Raw genomic sequence first — 18,552 nt, 5'->3', positions numbered from 1 at the left:
GGGAGGCTTGACCTGCCAGTCAGTCAGTGTATGGCGCCATATAGCCCAGGACAAAATAGTCTAGCTCAGCAGTAGGCCCACTGGACTGCCAGGGAATGGTGCAAGGAAGACTTCATCAGTCTGAGATTCTTAATGCTCAGTAAAGAGGGCTGTGAAGATGGGTAACCCACCTGAGGGTACTATTAGAGATTGGAGCCCATGTGTGCTTAGTGAATCAGGACTGTCACAGCAAGGGTATACCACTTCAGGGTAGGGAGCTTCATCGTGGATAATTGTCTTCAGGTACTGATCTGGAGTCAAAGCCGGAAGGCTGTCAAAAACATTTATTCTTTGTATGAACATTTTTCAAACAAGTATAGTAAAAAAAAAATCCAATCCACATCTGTAAAAAAAAATTTGTTATATTATTATTTTTATTAAGGCTGGATTCACACTACCCGTGTATAGTGAAGCATGTGTGATAACATACACAAATAGGTGTAAATAGTTTTCCTTTTCCATTCACACTAAGATACAGTGTATAGATGCACCAGTACCATAGGAAAGAATGGTATTTCTGCTCCAAGTGTATTTTTATGCAGCAAAATGCTGCACTGAAACATAAAAATTTGAATAAACAGCAAGTTTCCATGTCACCGACAGTCCAGCAAGAACATGTACATATTAGTGCCTGCATGTGATCATCCCTCTTCCTTATATCTCATGTCCAGTATTGTAATATCTCTACAAAATTGCATGTATAAGCAAATTTCCAGTCACAACAGAATCAGGAATCATAAAATGGTTAATAAAACAAAACAGGAAGCCACATTAATTGAAGACCAAGACAGTTAGACATCAGGTCAGGAATTCATATTACAATATTGTTTCCAAAGACAGCAAACTGCACTCCATCACAGCGACCACAAATTTCCAACTGCACCATTGCACACCATTACCAAATATACCCAGTGCACAGTATAGATTATGTGGTTGAAAGCATGTGCCAATGCTCCATAGAGTGAGGCCTGTAATACTAACAGATGAGTTTCTTATACTTCCCCTGTGGCTCTCTGTAGCGTGTGGAGGGCATGGGCAGAGATGCTCTTTGCTGGATGTTTGTTCTGTCATTGCAAAAAAATAGGTCAAAATGTTACCTGGCTATATTAGTTTTTAATATTAGTACATTCTCACTTTAAACCAGGGGTCAGCAAATTTTTTGAATTACTAGGCCATTTCAGGAGGTCAAGAAGGTACATTAGGCCAAAGGAAGCAAGGTGTCCTAGGAAAGGTTTTGTCAAACCGTGACTGCAAGCGAGCAGTATCAGTCTTCCACTCATCCGCGGTGTAGTCTCTGTACGTGTGCATGTGCTTGGCATCGAAATGAGATTCGACCGCTTGAAAGTGCTGTTGGTGCCATTGAACATAAAACACAGGGCTTTGTTGCTGCATTGGACGGTCAACCTTCTGGATACTGGTAGCATTACTTCTGCTCTTTAGACATAGTAATTGGGGTTACTGTGCAGGAACTCGATGATATTGTTGATATTGCCGGTCTCGCGATAAAGTGACAATTCAATTAGACTTGTTCCAACAATAAATAACTAGGGGGGGGGAGGGTGTTAGGAAAACTGGCTAGGTCATGTTCTGCCAGAGTTTGCCTACCTCTGCTAGACCAGAATTCACTTAGTATGACATTTGCAAAATATTTTGCATGGATTTATTACTGTAACAAAAGCTTGTTTTTTTTTCCATGTCACCTTTCCGTGCACAATGCAAATATGATTGTTATGTATTGAGGAACTCATTTTTCCATGTTACTTTTTAGACATGCAAAAAGTAAGCACAAGCATAGCTCCACACAACCTGCACACAACCAAGAACTATAATCATTGGAATAATATTATAAGATGAAGGTGAGGCCATTATTAGCTCATAGTGTTACCAGTTTAGATTAGATATGATAAATGATGGATGTGCATGTTTAAACGTGGGACATGACTTTATAAACTGGGACTTACAGAACTTTATGCTGCACATTAATGAGCACATGTAAGCAAATATTTGCATTTATTTGCAATTTCATTTTATTGGTTTGCCACAAAAAAATATATTGTTCACAGTTACCTTTTCTTTTTTTTAATTGAGTGCCTGTCCCTTCTGCAATAAATGACCTGTCTAATTGCATTTTTTTTTGTTTTTTTTTAAGGGTTTAGTTCCAGTTTAATGGAAGATAATATGGCTAATTTGTACAACCTTGATATACCTTGATACATAAAGGCAAACTATAGCAAGTTCACAGGGTTTGTTAGTTCCATCCTGTGAAACATGCCTATAAATTGATGATGGCCATCCTCCTGGCTTATCTGGTCAGGAAACAGCATCTCATAGCACACACCCTGTCTAATAATAACTCCAGTTGGGATTGGAATCAAAAATATTTTGCTTTCCAGTTTGGTTTCCTTTGTGCATTAAAGCTTTGATGCATTTTACCTGTTTATATAATTTTTAGACACTTTACATATATATAGAAAAGTAGAAATATGTTATACACACACAAGCCTAGTGGGAGCATGATCCCAGTATGTATATAAAGTAAGATATGAGATATTCTCTCAGGCTATGCCTGCAGATGAGTGTTCATGTGTAGCATTCTCCATGGGCCACACAGCTCAGCTGTTCTCTAGGAGGGCAATGGTCGCTCAACCACATAGTAGAAATAATTGTAATTCGGCCCCACTGACTTCCTGTTACTAGCTCTGACAGCTGAAACACCAACTATGTTTAAAGGGCTTTTCCGTGTCTATCACACGCCTTCTCTGGAAAATGCATGAGTGGGCTAACCAAAGCATGGTGTCAAATAGCAGGTCCTTCCCTTCAGAAATATAAATTTTATTCCTATTTGTAATCCTAAACATAGCGCATTGCTTTCCTTCAATTGCTACTAACTAGTTATCCTGAAGTTTTGCAGTGAATTCTTGTGGTACCTAATGTATGCTTTCATACCCATCTTTGCATTTCTAACAAGAGTCTGGCAATATGGAAGGGGAAAAACTGCTAATAGGCAGAATTTGCAAGCAAAACGGTTTGCATTATATCTAGTAAAGTTTTTTCAGCAGCTCAATATCAGCACTAGGGGAGAAAGTGACTAATGACCCAATTCAGTCCAAGCTAACCACTGACGATTCAGCAAAGTGACAAAGCAGCTGGAAGCCATATATAGGTTGCCAATGTCACTTAATAGCCAGGAGGTCCAAACACTGACTGTACAACATTCTAGGTTTTTTTACCCTGTCGATGAGAAATACATTTTCAATGCTGAGCATTGCTTAACTGCACTTATAAAGACTGAATAATCAACATGCTGTGTAATACTTTAAATTTTACTGGGAAGGATATTTATCACAATAAATCTTTAGGTTATGGTTTAATAAGAAAAGGATTATAAAATAAAGGTGTAGCTGTGTTTATATCACTTTCATGTAATGGGAATCACAACTGCACTCATCAGATATTGGCAGGAAGAGAACCGTCCTGCTAGATCTCAATAATCAACATTTTTCTGCCTCTGTAACCACATAAATAGAGTCATATTAAAACAGACCCAATATAAATACAATACACAAAAAACAAACATATTGTTCACAGGTACTATTTTACTCACTAATTTTAATCTCACTAACCAGCAATTTTATGCATCTGTGACCACATCAATGACATCAGAACGAAACACACCCAATAGAAAGTACATGTCATTAGCAAACTGTTAGATTGAGTTACTGAGTTACAATCTAGCAGAAAGCAATTTTAAATGGTCCAATATGCAGTAGGTTGTTAGAGGGCTGATTTGTTTTTTTAGGGGGTACAGTTTTAATTTAACTGTTTTTTTTACACAGCAAAGGAGCTGAAGAAGCAGCTTGATTTGCGGACTTGTTTGACTGAGGCAATGGTCACTAGTAAATCAATCAGTTGTCTATACATATCACCTTGTGCTACTGAGCTCTGAAAATGCCATTTTAACAAGATGATATATATAGTTCACAATTATCTGCCTAGAAAAATGAAAAAAAGAAAAAAAATGAAACTAATTTATTTTAGTCCTGACCTCATTAATTAAAGAAAGAAAAATGTACAGAGCATTGTAAGCCAACCTCACCACAATACATATCCATTTACATTATTAAAGTACCCCTGGCAGTGTTATGCATTGTCTCAACCCGTGCCACTTGGATTGCATGCAATGTAGAGGGACAGTTGAATACAGGCAAATTAGAAAAGAAAATGTCACACTTAAAGCGTACCTAAACTCACAATTTTCACTTTACATAAAAAGGTAGACAACTCTTGGGTGCTCTTTCTGCACATGTCTGAGCATGTCTGAGCATCTTGGCATGCACAGAAGCTCCTACCTTTAGCTTTAATTATGAAATGCATTGGGTGTGGTATCCTGTTATGTTAGTTGTAATAATTTTTCACCAATGTAATGATGGGAGAGTCAGATTGTTGCAAGTTTTGTCCAACAGACGTTCCACTTTGAAAATCGGGGATCAGGGAAGTCCATTATTGCAGAAGTGTAAGGTGATGTCCCTTCTGCAATAAAACATACTTACCTGCTTGATCACTCTTTTCATCTGTCAATAAAAATGTTGAGCTATACATGCGCAGCTCAGTGGAGGATGTTGTGACACCTGGTGCACCTGGCTTCCTTGTGACTAAATGACTTCCTGCACACCTGAGCTGGAGTTACACCATCCCTGCCCAGTCAGTCAAGAAGGATGAAAACCTGAATCCAGGAAAGCAGAGAAAAAAGATGGTAAGAAATGGTGTGTGCAACTAAAAAAATTGTAAGGTTTTTTTTATTGCAGAAGAGACATGGCCTGTTCCTTCTGTAATAAAAAAACTGCCTGGTCACAAATGTTTCACTTTTGTGTTTAGTTCTGAAAATAATGTCTCATGCTCCCCCAATTTTTCACAATCTGCACATTAAGAATCCTCATTGTCATCTTGGAATGTGCCCATGCCAACAGGGAAATCCTGGTCATTCAGTATATTTAGGTAGTCAGACAACCAACATAACATAGCTGAACCTAGACTTTACCAACTGAAGCAGCCCCAGATCATAACACTGGCTTAGGGACTTTTGTTGGCCAGACAGTGAATTGAGTCTCTTTTGTTTTCTTCTTTAAAAAAAAAAAAAACATTATTACTCTTTAGCAACCCATCAGTTTAATAAATGACTTTTCTTGGTATATGTAATTACCTGTGATCCTGCATCTACATTTATTTTGCTTGTGCATTTAATTATACATTATGTGCTCTGTAACATCCTAATTTCTGTATCTGCTTTGCATCATGGTAATGTCTATGTTAGGCTAAATTACATGGATGATTTTCATTTTTTAATGGTTTAGGACCTTGTTAATATTCATTTTTGTAAGTTAGTTTGTTGCAGGGAAACATCTGAAAGGTAAATTGCTCTGGAGCATTTCATTAAAATGTTCATGTAGTTTAGTCTAAAACGACATAGCTATGAGGCAAGGTCCATCCTCAGAATACCTTCTCTTCCTTCTTTCTGAAGACTTGTGCTCAAAATGCTCATTGCTTCCAAGCCTAAAACTTTTTCTATTTACAGCACACAGTAAATATACTTTACTTTGTATATGAAAATGACTTTAGTGTAATACACTAATAATATTTCTATATTCTATGGTGTTTTATCAACAACTATTTACAACAGTTGCTCTCTTCACACTTCAAAGTTCAAACCTGGCTCTTCAATGCACAATTTCTCACAGCACCTTTCTGGCTGGTCAAGCACTCGCCCAATAGCACTGGTTCAAAAACAATCAGTGTCTGCACATGTGACAGCTGGCAGCAGTAAGCGGTAGAAGTATCAGTCACTGCAGCCCCTATTCATTCACTATGGGGGCTACCTCAGGGAGTGTTTCCCCAAACGATAGCATTTCCTGTCGTAAGGAAGTGGTAACTGAACTGCAACCTCACTGCCAGTTGATGGCCTTGAACCCACTGCATCCTGTAATTCAATGATGAAGAAAATATTAGGCTCCTTTAGATAACACAGGAAGTGTGCACAGATATGTTCTGGCTTTTGACACGGTCCTCAGCCTTTTTTTTTCTTCAATTTATTGAACATATAAACAAAACATCTTTAATGAATGAGAAAGATAAAAGATAACAAAAGCACCCAGAAAAAGTAGAGGAAAACAGGATCACACAAGTTCTATGCAGATATATTTCCCAGTAAGATTTGAATTAGAACTACAAGGCCAATACTTTCTCTATTGCCTTGAACAATACAACATAATACAAACAATATTCCAATAATTAATTTCTAGGACAAAAAAAATGGCCCAGGCAAACCTTATTGTCTAGCCTGGACATACAGCCTCCTAACAAATGATATCAGTACTACTTCCCTTCTCATTGCATTTACAATCCTTCCTCATTGTTGAGTTGATTAGAGCTTTACAAGAAAGCCTGTTATAAGCTTTCCACATATCATTTAAAGCTCTGATAGCAGCTGCCAGAAGACCTCAGTCTGTGAGCATTTACTTAAGTGGGGATTGCGGTGACCCTTAATGTGACTAATCTTTAAAACTAGAACAAAAATATCCCACACCAATGTATTCATAGAGCATATCATGCTAAAATGAGTCTGGACTGCTTTTTTAAACTCAGTCTAGGTTTTAGGACCGGGTCACAGATGGTTGTTTCTTGTCCTGTGTCGGGCAAATAAACATCACTAATGATAGCATTTTACTGGTGGCTGCCATAAAACCCTGTCACATAAATGACAAGATACTAGATCTAAGAATTTCAGGTTGTATCTACCTATTGATGAACCTCTGAATCACCAGTTTAACAAAATTTCAGTTGCCAAAATATCACTGTTTGTTGAAAACAAAAGCCTGTTTCATTGCCGTTATTAAAACAATTCTGATCTACTTCATGTGACCTAAAGCCAGGGAAACATTCATGTAGCCTCAGGCTATCACAAGAATTACGGACAAGGGCGAAATCACCATTAGGTACGATCAGGTAGATTTCTTGGTGGCAGAGCATAAAATCAAGGAGCTGGAAACATTCCTTAGGGATTTCGGTCTATATTGGCATGAAACCATCAGGCAGTTTATGCAACATTTGCCGGCTGCACAACTGTGATGCAAACCTTCACCTCATCCTAAAGGTGCTCTGTTGGACTGAGATCCAGTGACTGTGGAGGACAATTGAGCACAGAACTCATTGGTATGTTCAAGAAGCCTATTTTTGATTATTTCAGCTTTGTGATATTGTGCATTATCCTGCTACAGGCTGCTTCCAATGTTCAGCTGGTATTAAGGGACCCAAAGTGTGCCAAGAAAATTATTACACCACCACCAGCCTAAACTACTAATACAATGTATGATGGATCCACAGTTTCATGTTCCATATGGATGGAATTCTGTTGTTAATGCTAAATTCAGACCATACAATCTAAATGTTCCAGCAGAAATCCAGACTCATCAGACCAGGAAGTGTTTTTCCCGTCTTCTCGTTTCTAATTTTGGTAAATCTGTGTCAATTGCAGTGCCTGTTCATAGCTGGCACACAGTAGGTTCAATATGTTGTGTGATCAGAGATGCTCTTCATTGCACTTCTGTTGTAATGAATGTTTGTGGTTTTGTTGCCTTTCTATTAGCTCGAACCAGTCTGCCCATTCTCCCCTGACTGCTGGCATCAACAAGGCATTTTCACACATAGAATTGGTGCCTACTGGTTATATTCTTTTTTTTGGACCATTCTCTGTAAATTCTTTAGATGGTTGTACATGAAAATCTCAGCAGATCAACAGGGTCTGAAATACTCAAACAAGTCTGCCTGACACCACTTAAATCACCTTTCTTCCCCATTCTGATGTTCAGTTTGACCTTCAGCAGGCAGTGTATGTACACATGATCACAATACAGTTAAGTGAAAATATTTTTGGACAGAATGTCGAGTTAAAATCATAATTGAGTTTTAAACCACATTTTGTGTCACAATTATTATTTTATTCGGATATAATTGTTGTGATTGTGATACTGATAACATATCAAACAAGTGGATACTACGTTGAACATTGCAGTTGATTGCAAGGATCGGTTTAAATTATTGGTAAACACAATTTTCATATTGATCGAAAATACTATCGTGTGAGAATCCTGTACAGTATGCTTAGCTTTAAACTGACCAATAAAGAATTTGTCCCTACAGGATAAAGGAATGGAAATGCACTATCACTGGCTGTTTCATAAATTTTAAGCTGCTGTTTATTGTTTTTGATCACACAAATCATGTAACAGGGCTGTCATCAAAAAAAAGCCACACACGCTAGGTACATTTTCTGTGTCACCTCGGCCATGTCTAAAATACAGTATACAGTATTGCAAAATTAAAGCTCCTTTGATTAGGGTCCAGTACAGAAGTACCCCTTACTCTCACTCCCTCTCCTTTCCCCTGGTTGTGACCCTGCCATCTAAGAAGTAACTTTTTACTGACCTAAGATAAATCTCATCCATGATCCTGATCCTTAGCCAGATTGTATAAGAAGGAAAATAACTCTAGGGAGAAATTGGTATAGGAGTGTTGGAAACTCAACTGACCATTATCCATTAGTCCATTACCAGGTTATAAAGACATTTACCCTTTGTCCATGCAGGGTATATATTAATGTATCTGCGAAGGTCATCTTCCAAGCATCATATACTTACACAGCACTCCCTCACAGAATCTTGTTCTTCTGCAAGTATACCCAAAACATCACTTTATCTGCTTCCCTGTGATGATGCCCAGGCCTAGTGGACACTAATGAGTCTTTGTGCCAGTCAGTCACAGGTAAACAACAGAACAATGCATGATCACTTGCCGAAATGCATATGCTTGCCATTAGTGCCCATTAAGTATTAATATATCCTAGAAACCAACCAGCCAGCCAGGGAACAAACCAAAACCAACTGTATCAACATTTGCAAAGTAAAAACTGCTAATGATTTTTTTGAAGCAAAACTGCAAGATGAATTAATGGAAATTACTCTACTTTCTGACAGTTTTCAGGTAAGTGCTTGCATCACAGCACCTACCTAAACAGAACTACAAGCCCAGCACTCTCATACCCACAGTGCCAATTACACATTATTCATGAAGAATATGCATAAATAATATGCATAAATACCCTATGTTGCACACCATATTAAATTAATAACTATAAATGATTAGTTAAAACCACTAGTGTTTTTTTTACATACCTAGGTTTCCTTTATTTTAACTTTTAAAATAATCAATGGAACACTTTGGAGGGCAGTTGAAACTTTTGGTATAGAATAACTGGTAAATGAACCCAAAACAAAAAAAGTTGAGAAATGCTGACATCTTGTGGTATATTGTAGCATGGCACTATCAATGTACATGTCCTGCTCTCAACACATCCATTGTTTTTAATATAATTCATTCAGTTTTTTAATAGTTTGATTGCCTCATGATTTTGCATGCCCACAGGAGCTATATCATTCCAACCTGGTCAATAAAGATGGTTGAAGACCAGGCAAAAATCATAATGGTATTAGCAGAGCAATAAGGTGAGGCTTTCACAAATAAGATTGCCATAGAGGTCCATGTTGAGCATCTAAATAATAAAAGCATCTGTTTTTAGGATATTTCAAATTGGAACCTATTTATTTTGCCTTTTATTGTATGTACTGTGAAAATGAACAAGCGTTTATGTGTTTTTGCACCTGGAGAGAAGAAAGATCAAACAGTACTTCAAAAGCAGTGTTTGCTTCCTCTTCTTCACTAAGCAATGTTTGTAAACGCAGATGGGCAAAATTTGTTTCTTATGGGTATAAAAGGATAATTTTTAACTTAGATTCACACCATTTTTGGGCATGAATTATACTACTGGAAAATAAAACTTGGGTGATCGGGCATTGTTATGGGGGACTTGTGCCATGCAACCTGAAGGACAACATTGAAAATCCTTTAAACACCCAGCTAGGGGATGCCTTAAATCTGTGCATGGTGTTTGGGTCTTGTGTTTCCCCAGCAGACCCTTACTTCTTACTCCAGATGGAGAAGAGGGGCAGAAAGCCTGGGCCCGCTTTCCCCTACCAAACCAGGCTTTATGCAACTGTCCCTCATTATTGGGACACTGGGGGCCCCATTGCTAAAGGACAGTGCATATTACTGTTACAAATTCTGTCCCACAAAGATGAAGGGTGCTTATTGTGACATTTGAAAGCCCTGTGAAAAGTTGGATTTCAAGTATTTGTCAGCCCACCCAGGGAAATGCGTACAGGGTACATTATCAACCCTTGTCACCTCAAATAAACACACACATCTTTGATGTCACCTTGAATTCCCTGCACTTTTATTGGTCATTGTGAGCTGCTGACATCATTCAAAGTCCATGTAGTACATTACGGGTTACAGGGTTTTCCTAGTGGAATCTGCAAACTTTTATTCAGAGGCAACCTCAAACTTGCAAGATTTAAGTAAATCCTAAAGTATGAAGAACCCAAACCTCATCCCCATTTGTGAATTGACCATTCTTGTTTAAAAATTACTGAAACATAAAATCATGAATGCAGTGACATAGTGACCACATAGTGGCTTACAGTCGTCCAAGAGTTTTGTATAATATCATTTAAAAAGTTCTTTAAAAATTTTTTTAACATGCAGAAATCTATTTTCACTAACTTATAGGATCAACAGATCATGCTTTGGCTGGACAAAATTCAATCGACCTAGAGAAATAGAAAAAACATATTCATATACAAAAACATAACTGTGTAACTTTGTATGCAGAATGTGTTGTTGACTGTATCAAGAAAGTTATAAATACCACATTATGAACAACAGTACACATATATTTCTGTGTTAATGAATAAACTTCCATTTAAAATGCTTTTTAAAATTATAAATATTGCCGGATATATGCCAGATATTTTGTTTCTGTAGCTATCTGAATATCTATATTATACCAGCAGATGTCACCCTTACATAGTTACATAGTAGGCCAGGTTGAAAAAAGACATTAGTCCATCAAGTTCAACCACAATGGAAATAAACATATCCCAGATATAAAACCTATAAGACATAGTTGGTCCAGAGGAAGGCAAAAAAAACCCTGGTATAATTTGCTCCAACAGGGGATAAACATTCCTTCCTGATTCCATTAGGCAATCGGATGTTCCCTGGATCAACAGTCACTGTTATTTTTACTTTAAAGCCTTAATCACCAGGTATATTCTGTGCTTCTAGATAAAAATTTTACAGTGTTTACAGTGTTTAGAAAAAAATTTTACACAAACCTTACAGTGAAGAATCCCTTCCGTATCCGGAGCCTAAACTTCTTTTCCTCCAGACGCCAAAGAGTGCCCTCTTGTTCTTTGTAATGCTCTCAAAGTGAATAACTGGGAAGAGAGTTCTATATATGAACCATTTATATATTTATACAGGGTGATCATTTCCCCCCTTAAACGTTTCTTCTCAAGGGAGAATTGATACAGTTCAGCTAATCTCTCCTCATAACTGAGCTCCTAAATTCCTTTTATTAATTTAGTTGCCCTTCTCTGCACTCTCTCCAATTCCACAATGTCCTTTTTGTGAACTGGTGCCCCAAACTGGACTGCATATTCCAGATGTGGTCTGACCAATGCTTTGTACAGGGGCAGGATTATGTCTCCATCTCTGCAGTCTATTCCTCTTTTAATACAAGAAAGTACTTTACTAGCTTTAGATGTTGAAGCTTGCCATTGCATGCTGTTGTTAACCCCCAGATCCTTTTCCATTTCTGACTCCCCCAAATGTATTCCCCCCCGACAGTATGAAGCATGCATGTTGTTAGCCCCCAAGTGCATACTTTTACATTTACCTATACAAAATGTCATTTTTCACCTGGCCGTCCAATCAAACATCCAGGTCTGCTTGTATAGACACCCTGTATGGACTTTATTCCAATATATAGTTTGGTGTCATGTGCAAACACAGAAATGGTACTTTTAATCCCAAACTCTATATCATTTATAAAGATGTTAAACAGTAAAGGTCCCAACACTGAACTCTTGGATACACCACTAATAACCTTACACCATTCAGAGTATGAATCATTAATTACAACTCTCTGGATGTGGTATTTAGGCCAATTCTCTATCCATTTACAGATTGACTTTTCCAAATGCTTTAGCAAAGTCCAAGTACACTATATCAACTACTACTCCACTTTCTTACCTGTTTACTTACTTCCTCATAAAAAGAGTGTAATTTTGTTTGAAAACTTCAGTCTTTCTTGAAGCCATGCTGACTATCACTTGTGGTTCTTTATCAAACTCTCTAGGACCTTTCTAACTATGGACTTAAACCAGCCGGTCTGTAGTTACCAGGTAATGATTTTGCTCCCTTTTTCGAGGATATAAACCACATTGGCCAATCCATTGGTACCATGCCAGTGGATAAAGAGTCTCTAAAAATGAAAAATATTGGCTTTGAAATCACTGAGCTCAGCTCTTTGAGGACACCTGAATATAATCTATCTAGTCCTGGTGCTTTGTCAACCTTTATTTTGACTGTTTTTCAATCATATCAATTTTGAGCCATTGTGAACCGTTTAAGGCAGTGACATTGCTGACATTATGAATTTGGACCTGAGCTCTGCCATTTTCCTTTGTGTACACAGAGCTAAAAAAAAGTGTTTAGTAAATCTGCCTTTTCTTTTTCCCCAGTTACCAACCCATTGACATCCTTTAAGGGGCCTACATGTTCAGATCTGATCTTTTTGCTATTAATATATTCTTGAAAATTTGGGGGGTTTGCCTTACTTTCCTTTGCAATCTGTCTTTCATTTTGAAGTTTTGCAAATGTTATATCCTTTTTACATCTTTTGTTATAATCTCTATAGGTTTCAAACAATGGAGGAGATCAGTTTTATATTTTTGGAATGCCCTTTTCTGTATAGCATTCTCATATCCAAATGCTTTTTTTCTAGTTTTTGCTAACCCTAATAAAACCTTAAAGTGGAACTAAGCTGGGCAATGTAGCATTCTATTCTCAGTAGTGCTGGAAGTGGACTAGCTGGAAGCCAGGGACAATATAATTTCTGTGCACGTATATCATCATTACATCAGAAATACATCATCAGTGGCCACCCACTGGGTAAAGACTATCATGGTGGACCCAGAAAACTGCAGTGGATCCTGGACCTGACATGATAGCAGAGCCCCTACAAAAAGGCGTGTGCCATAATTGGCATTATTTCATGTAAAAAAAAGTTTATAGTTTTTTCATAATTTCATGAAAGAAAGTCTGGCATAATGGGCATTTATCCAATTTCCAGCATATACCCTACCCTTCCTGCATTCAAAAGCAAATCAAACCTTTAGCAGCATCACTCCCTATTTATAATACCGCTGTCTGTAATATATGGTCCAGTTCTTTAGGCCATTTGGTGGTTGTGGTTGCACAAACTGATAGGACATAAGCAGAGCAAGGATTTTGATGATCTTTTATATACCCCTTATATCCTTACCTTTACTTTTAACTGCTTATAGTTACATGGAAGGGAAAATTCAATTCTCTCTTAAATTGTCTTAAGTTGTGCTAATTTATTAAAGACCACAATCCACCTCACCCCAAAGCGAAAGTCAATAGATCTAAAAACTGAGAAGCTTTGGCCTTCCTAATGTTAATTTAAAGCTAAACCATAGGCTATATAAATTTTTGTAATATTAATAAAAATATTATTAAACAATATTTACCGTATTTTTTGCCATATAAGACGCACTTTTTCTTCCCCAAAACTGGGGGGGAAAAGTTAGTGCGTCCTATACGACAAATGTGTTAAAAAAAATAATTAAAATATTATACTCACCCGATACCCGGATCCTGCGTGTGTCTCTGGCTGCAGCGTGTCTCTCTTCTCTCCTCTGCCAGCATCGTGTTTTCTCCTGTCTGTAAAGCAAAGCGAAAGAAGCTGGCACAGCGCCACCTGCTGTTCCCTGTCCTAACTGCCGTACAATAGAAAAAAAGCACAGAGTGATCAGAAGGGGAATTTGAATGACAGAGTGAACAGAAGGGGAGTTTGAATGACACAGAGTGATCAGAAAGGGAATTTGAATGGCACATGAGTGATCAGAAGGGGAATAATCTTTCAGAATCTTTTTTTCTAGATTTTCCTCCTTTAAAATTGGGTGCGTCTTATATTCCGGAGCGTCTTATACGGCGAAAAATACAGTATATAGTGACAACATACATATACAGTAGTTATTTAGATGACAAAATAGTATTTATATCCTTACAGTACTAAATATTATACAGTGCTAGCATACAACACTGCAATGTCTGGCTTAGGATTAGACCTAGTATACTAAAACAACAGCAAATAATATATCTGTTACTTACTTGGAGAGTGGAGGACAATAACTGTCCCTGTCCCTTCCCTCTAAGGCAGTGTTTCTGGAGGAAAAAGCTTTCAGGTCTTTAGGGAACCCTTCTATAATGACTATATCCACAGCTCACAGTACATTAGTGTGGTAATCAATATGTAGAATGCTTCTTACATTGCTGGTCATTGGGAAGAATGTCACCTTTACAGAACATCAAAAAGATTATTGGCGTCATTAGTAACAGACCTGAGAGGCTCAGATTGCTCCATGCTCACGGAACCCCTAGCAACCTCTGCAGGAGCCCTAGTTGAGCAAAACTGCTATAGGAACTAAAGAAAGAGTAAACATAGAAAACAAACTGAAAGATAACTGCACCTTTAAAATGGAAATACCATGGTACCTTTGCAATGACAAAGGTTAAATAGAAAATACTAGTAGGTAAACCTTGGAATAACCTTTATTTTCTGAGTCTGATCTGAGACCAGATTTGTCCTAATGTGTGATTCCCCAGATGCAGAGCTTAATACTTCCAAGCAGTGTTATTTGGGTCTTTCTAGTTTTCAATATTCTGCAGTACAATCAAACAAGCAATCAGATTAAGGTAAGTGCTGTCACAACAAATCACACCTAAGATGTGCTTCAAATAGCAATATGTGTATAAGAGAAGGGAACCCATTTCTCTATTCAATTCTACTTTAGAATGAAACACCATATCTTATGACAACATAAACCATCTACACTGCTAAAATGTAAGTTATATTATGACAGCATGGGGGAAATCACGTCACATCCCATTATAGTTTTTTTATCTACATCACAAAGGATTTCTTCTTATCTGGGCAAGATCAGCATAAAAATGGTCAGTATAAAACTAATAACATAAACAGATTTTTATAATTTAATCACAGAGTAACTACATCTTTATTGAATTAAATCAGAAGGATTCTATTTTCTGAAAAATAAAGGAAAATTTAGTTGGCTGATTGCATGGAAAAGATTCATGCGCACAAGCCAAAGGAGAGAGACAACTTTTTCTTCCTGGTTTATTAACACATTTATTAACAAATGAATGTTCATATCAGACAAATGGTATGTAGGGTAAAAGGGGCTATACACATTATTGAAATGACACAGGGAACTACAACTGAAGATATATCAAGGTATCTAAGTTACTGATCAACCTTATAATACAAATGAAAATATATTAAATTAAGGTTGAACTAAATTGGTTGGTGTGGGTGAGCTTTTGGCATAATTGGTACAGTGACTTCCCGATTATGGCACGCACTTTCCGTTTTAGTAGTACCCTGCAGCAATGACCAGACCAGGATCCTGTCACCATAATATCCCTAAAGGTCCTCATCTTTGTTTCCAAGGATTCCAGGTCTACCACCATCCTTCATGGGCAGCCACTGAACATGAAAGGTTCTATTCTTAATGGTGCCAGAAATAGAGCTGCACTCCACACTGCATGGCACATGAACTGTGCAGTGTAAGCAACAAATATGTATATATTTTTTTTTTACCAAAAAAGATTTTGCATGACTCCTCCTCCTGCATGTTATGAGGTTTTAGGGTAACATCTACATTTTGGCATTGATGAAGGGCTGTTGTCCTCCACTTCATCCAAAGTACTACACAATTGTACAAGAGATTTACATTCTAGTTTCTAAAGCTGCATACACACGTGCAATTATTGTCATTGGAAAGGATCTTTCACGATCCTTTCCAACCACTAAGGACTGCACGATGCATGAATGAGTGCTGTACATACACCACCATTCTGTTCTAAGAAGGAGAGGGAGAGCGATGAAGTGGCAACCTGCTGCGCTATCCTTCTTCCCTTGCGTTAGGATCGTTCTTCGGCCCTGAGCCGATTATTGGGCAATAACCATTGGACGTGTGTACGTAGCTTTAGTCAGAAAGTCTGCTTAGTCTGCTGAAATTCCCAATGATCTCTTGCTGGTAAATTAGGGGGAATTTTCCCCATTCTTACATAATGGGCCTGATTTATTAAAGCTCTCCAAGGCTGGAGAGGATAGACTTTTATCAGTGAAGCTAGGTGTTTTAGCAAACCTGAAATAGATCTGGTCCAGAATTGAAAACTTTTGCTAACAAATAGCAAATGACTTTTATGAAATCCATTCCAGGTTTGCTGGATCACCCAGGTTCTCTGATGAAAGTGTGTCTTCTCTAGCCTTGTTTTCGGAGATCTTTATCAAATCAGACTAAAGAACATTAGGCTATCATGTATTTTCACTGCAGTGTATTGTTAGTGGGGACGACTGCAATGACTAATTATTATAAAAGTCCTTAACAGAGCGCATAATATTAGATCAATAAGGCAACAATGTATGTTCTAAAGGTTTTCAAAATGCTCCCAATAGCAACAATATTTGTGTGAAATTTGCACATTTTAAAATGGATTTTTTATGTAAAATATTTATTTTACACATAATAATGCCATGACACTGGTTTTGCAGAGTATTGTGGGTTTTCTAAGGGGAGAACAAAGTAATAGCTTTACATTCTGTATCTCCTTTTTAAATCTTGTTATACTCCGGTGTAAACTAACAGCTTCAGTTATTTAGCTTTGTAAACAAAAAACTTTTTTTGGGCGAAAGTACAAATCTGTGCTCCCCACTTGCTTTACAATTTCACTTTGGTATACTACCTATATTTTCCCAATTACTTTAGGCTAGTCATGTGACCTCTTGTTGTTACAGAAAGTTGGTTGGCAGAACTGAAAAACGTGAAACAAAGGAAAGGAATTAGCGAGGTAAGGGGGCAGTTCTAGATAAGTATGAGCTGTTAGAGCTGTTTTCTATTTTACACCTCCAGAAGCCAACAGTTAGATTTTAAAACAATATTTAAATTTTAGTTTTGAATAGAATGGCATGTGGTTAGAACCCGTCGGGTTTGTATTACTATCTAGGAACATTTACACCTTCAGTTTGTCCTGGTGAATATTGTCTCATTTGAGGAAAACACAAGCATTTCAGTGACCACCAAAACAGAATACAGGAGCAATCATCCAATGGGGACACTGTTTTCAATGACAATTTTTAAAAAAAGAATTTTCCCTTACTGGGACTGAGGGGAAGGAATCAAGAGGAGGAAGGAAGGAAGGTTGATTTGTATATTTCCTCTAATCTGAAGAGACAAAGCACAGATGCTACAGAGCACAGATCAATGCAAGAGGGAGCCCATTCCATTTGTATTGCACAGATGTAACATTAGCAGTTGTTTGCCTGCACACATTCATCTGTAATTTGCCAGGGGAATTGTGGTGTCACAGAAAAATAGCTAAAATGTGAATGTGTGTATTACTTGTGCAAAAATTCCTCAGTGCAGCTCTAACCAACTCAGCCATTGCTCTTCTGCTATCTATGTGTTCATTGCCTATGGCCCCTTTTTGCAACAGCTTCATCATCTTTGTTTTATCACTGATTTATCTTGAAGGACATTAATTAAACAAACAAGGTAGTACATCATTATAATTTTTTTCTTTTGATCAGTATGGTTTTTGTCATTCCAAAGTTGCAACATTTAGAGTTTAGTTTGACATTTGAATCTACAAGAAAAAAAACAGTCTTTTTCATGGACTCCATTCATTAGGCTAAATTAGGATATTTCAATGACTTTTGCCATAATGATTGTCTTTGACAGACAGAGCAGAAACTCATCCCAGAAAATAGTAATCTTTATGGCAAATGATGCATGTATTTCAGATCAGTGAACTGGACCATATGTTGGTTAAGTAAGTAAGAATTCCACTTATTTTAGAGATATGTCTTCTCATATTCTGTTGTGTCTCTGAGACAAAAAAAAAGAAAGTCTCCCTGACAAAAGACCCAGACAACAACAACTTTTTAACCATTCCTTAATCGAGACATTCTCAGCCAGGGTGGAAGCCTGGGTTTCTTCCAGTTGTTGATAAAGGTTTATTAAGCAATGCCTGATTTACCTCCCATCTGATGGTGCTTGCATAGTCCACGTTCAACCCTATTTGGCAGAACCAGTATGACAGTATGATTTTTTAAGCTCACTGGAAGGGTGGCATTTTGAATAAAACTATAAATGTCAATCTTTTCTGACTATCACCATAATTGAAGCATTCTTCCCATTGCTCCTCAATAAAATAATTTAATCAGGGTCC

The sequence above is a fragment of the Pyxicephalus adspersus genome, chromosome Z (assembly GCF_032062135.1).
Source record: "Pyxicephalus adspersus chromosome Z, UCB_Pads_2.0, whole genome shotgun sequence".
NCBI classification, from domain to species: Eukaryota; Metazoa; Chordata; class Amphibia; order Anura; family Pyxicephalidae; genus Pyxicephalus; species Pyxicephalus adspersus.
Note: the sequence above shows the minus strand (reverse complement) of the source record.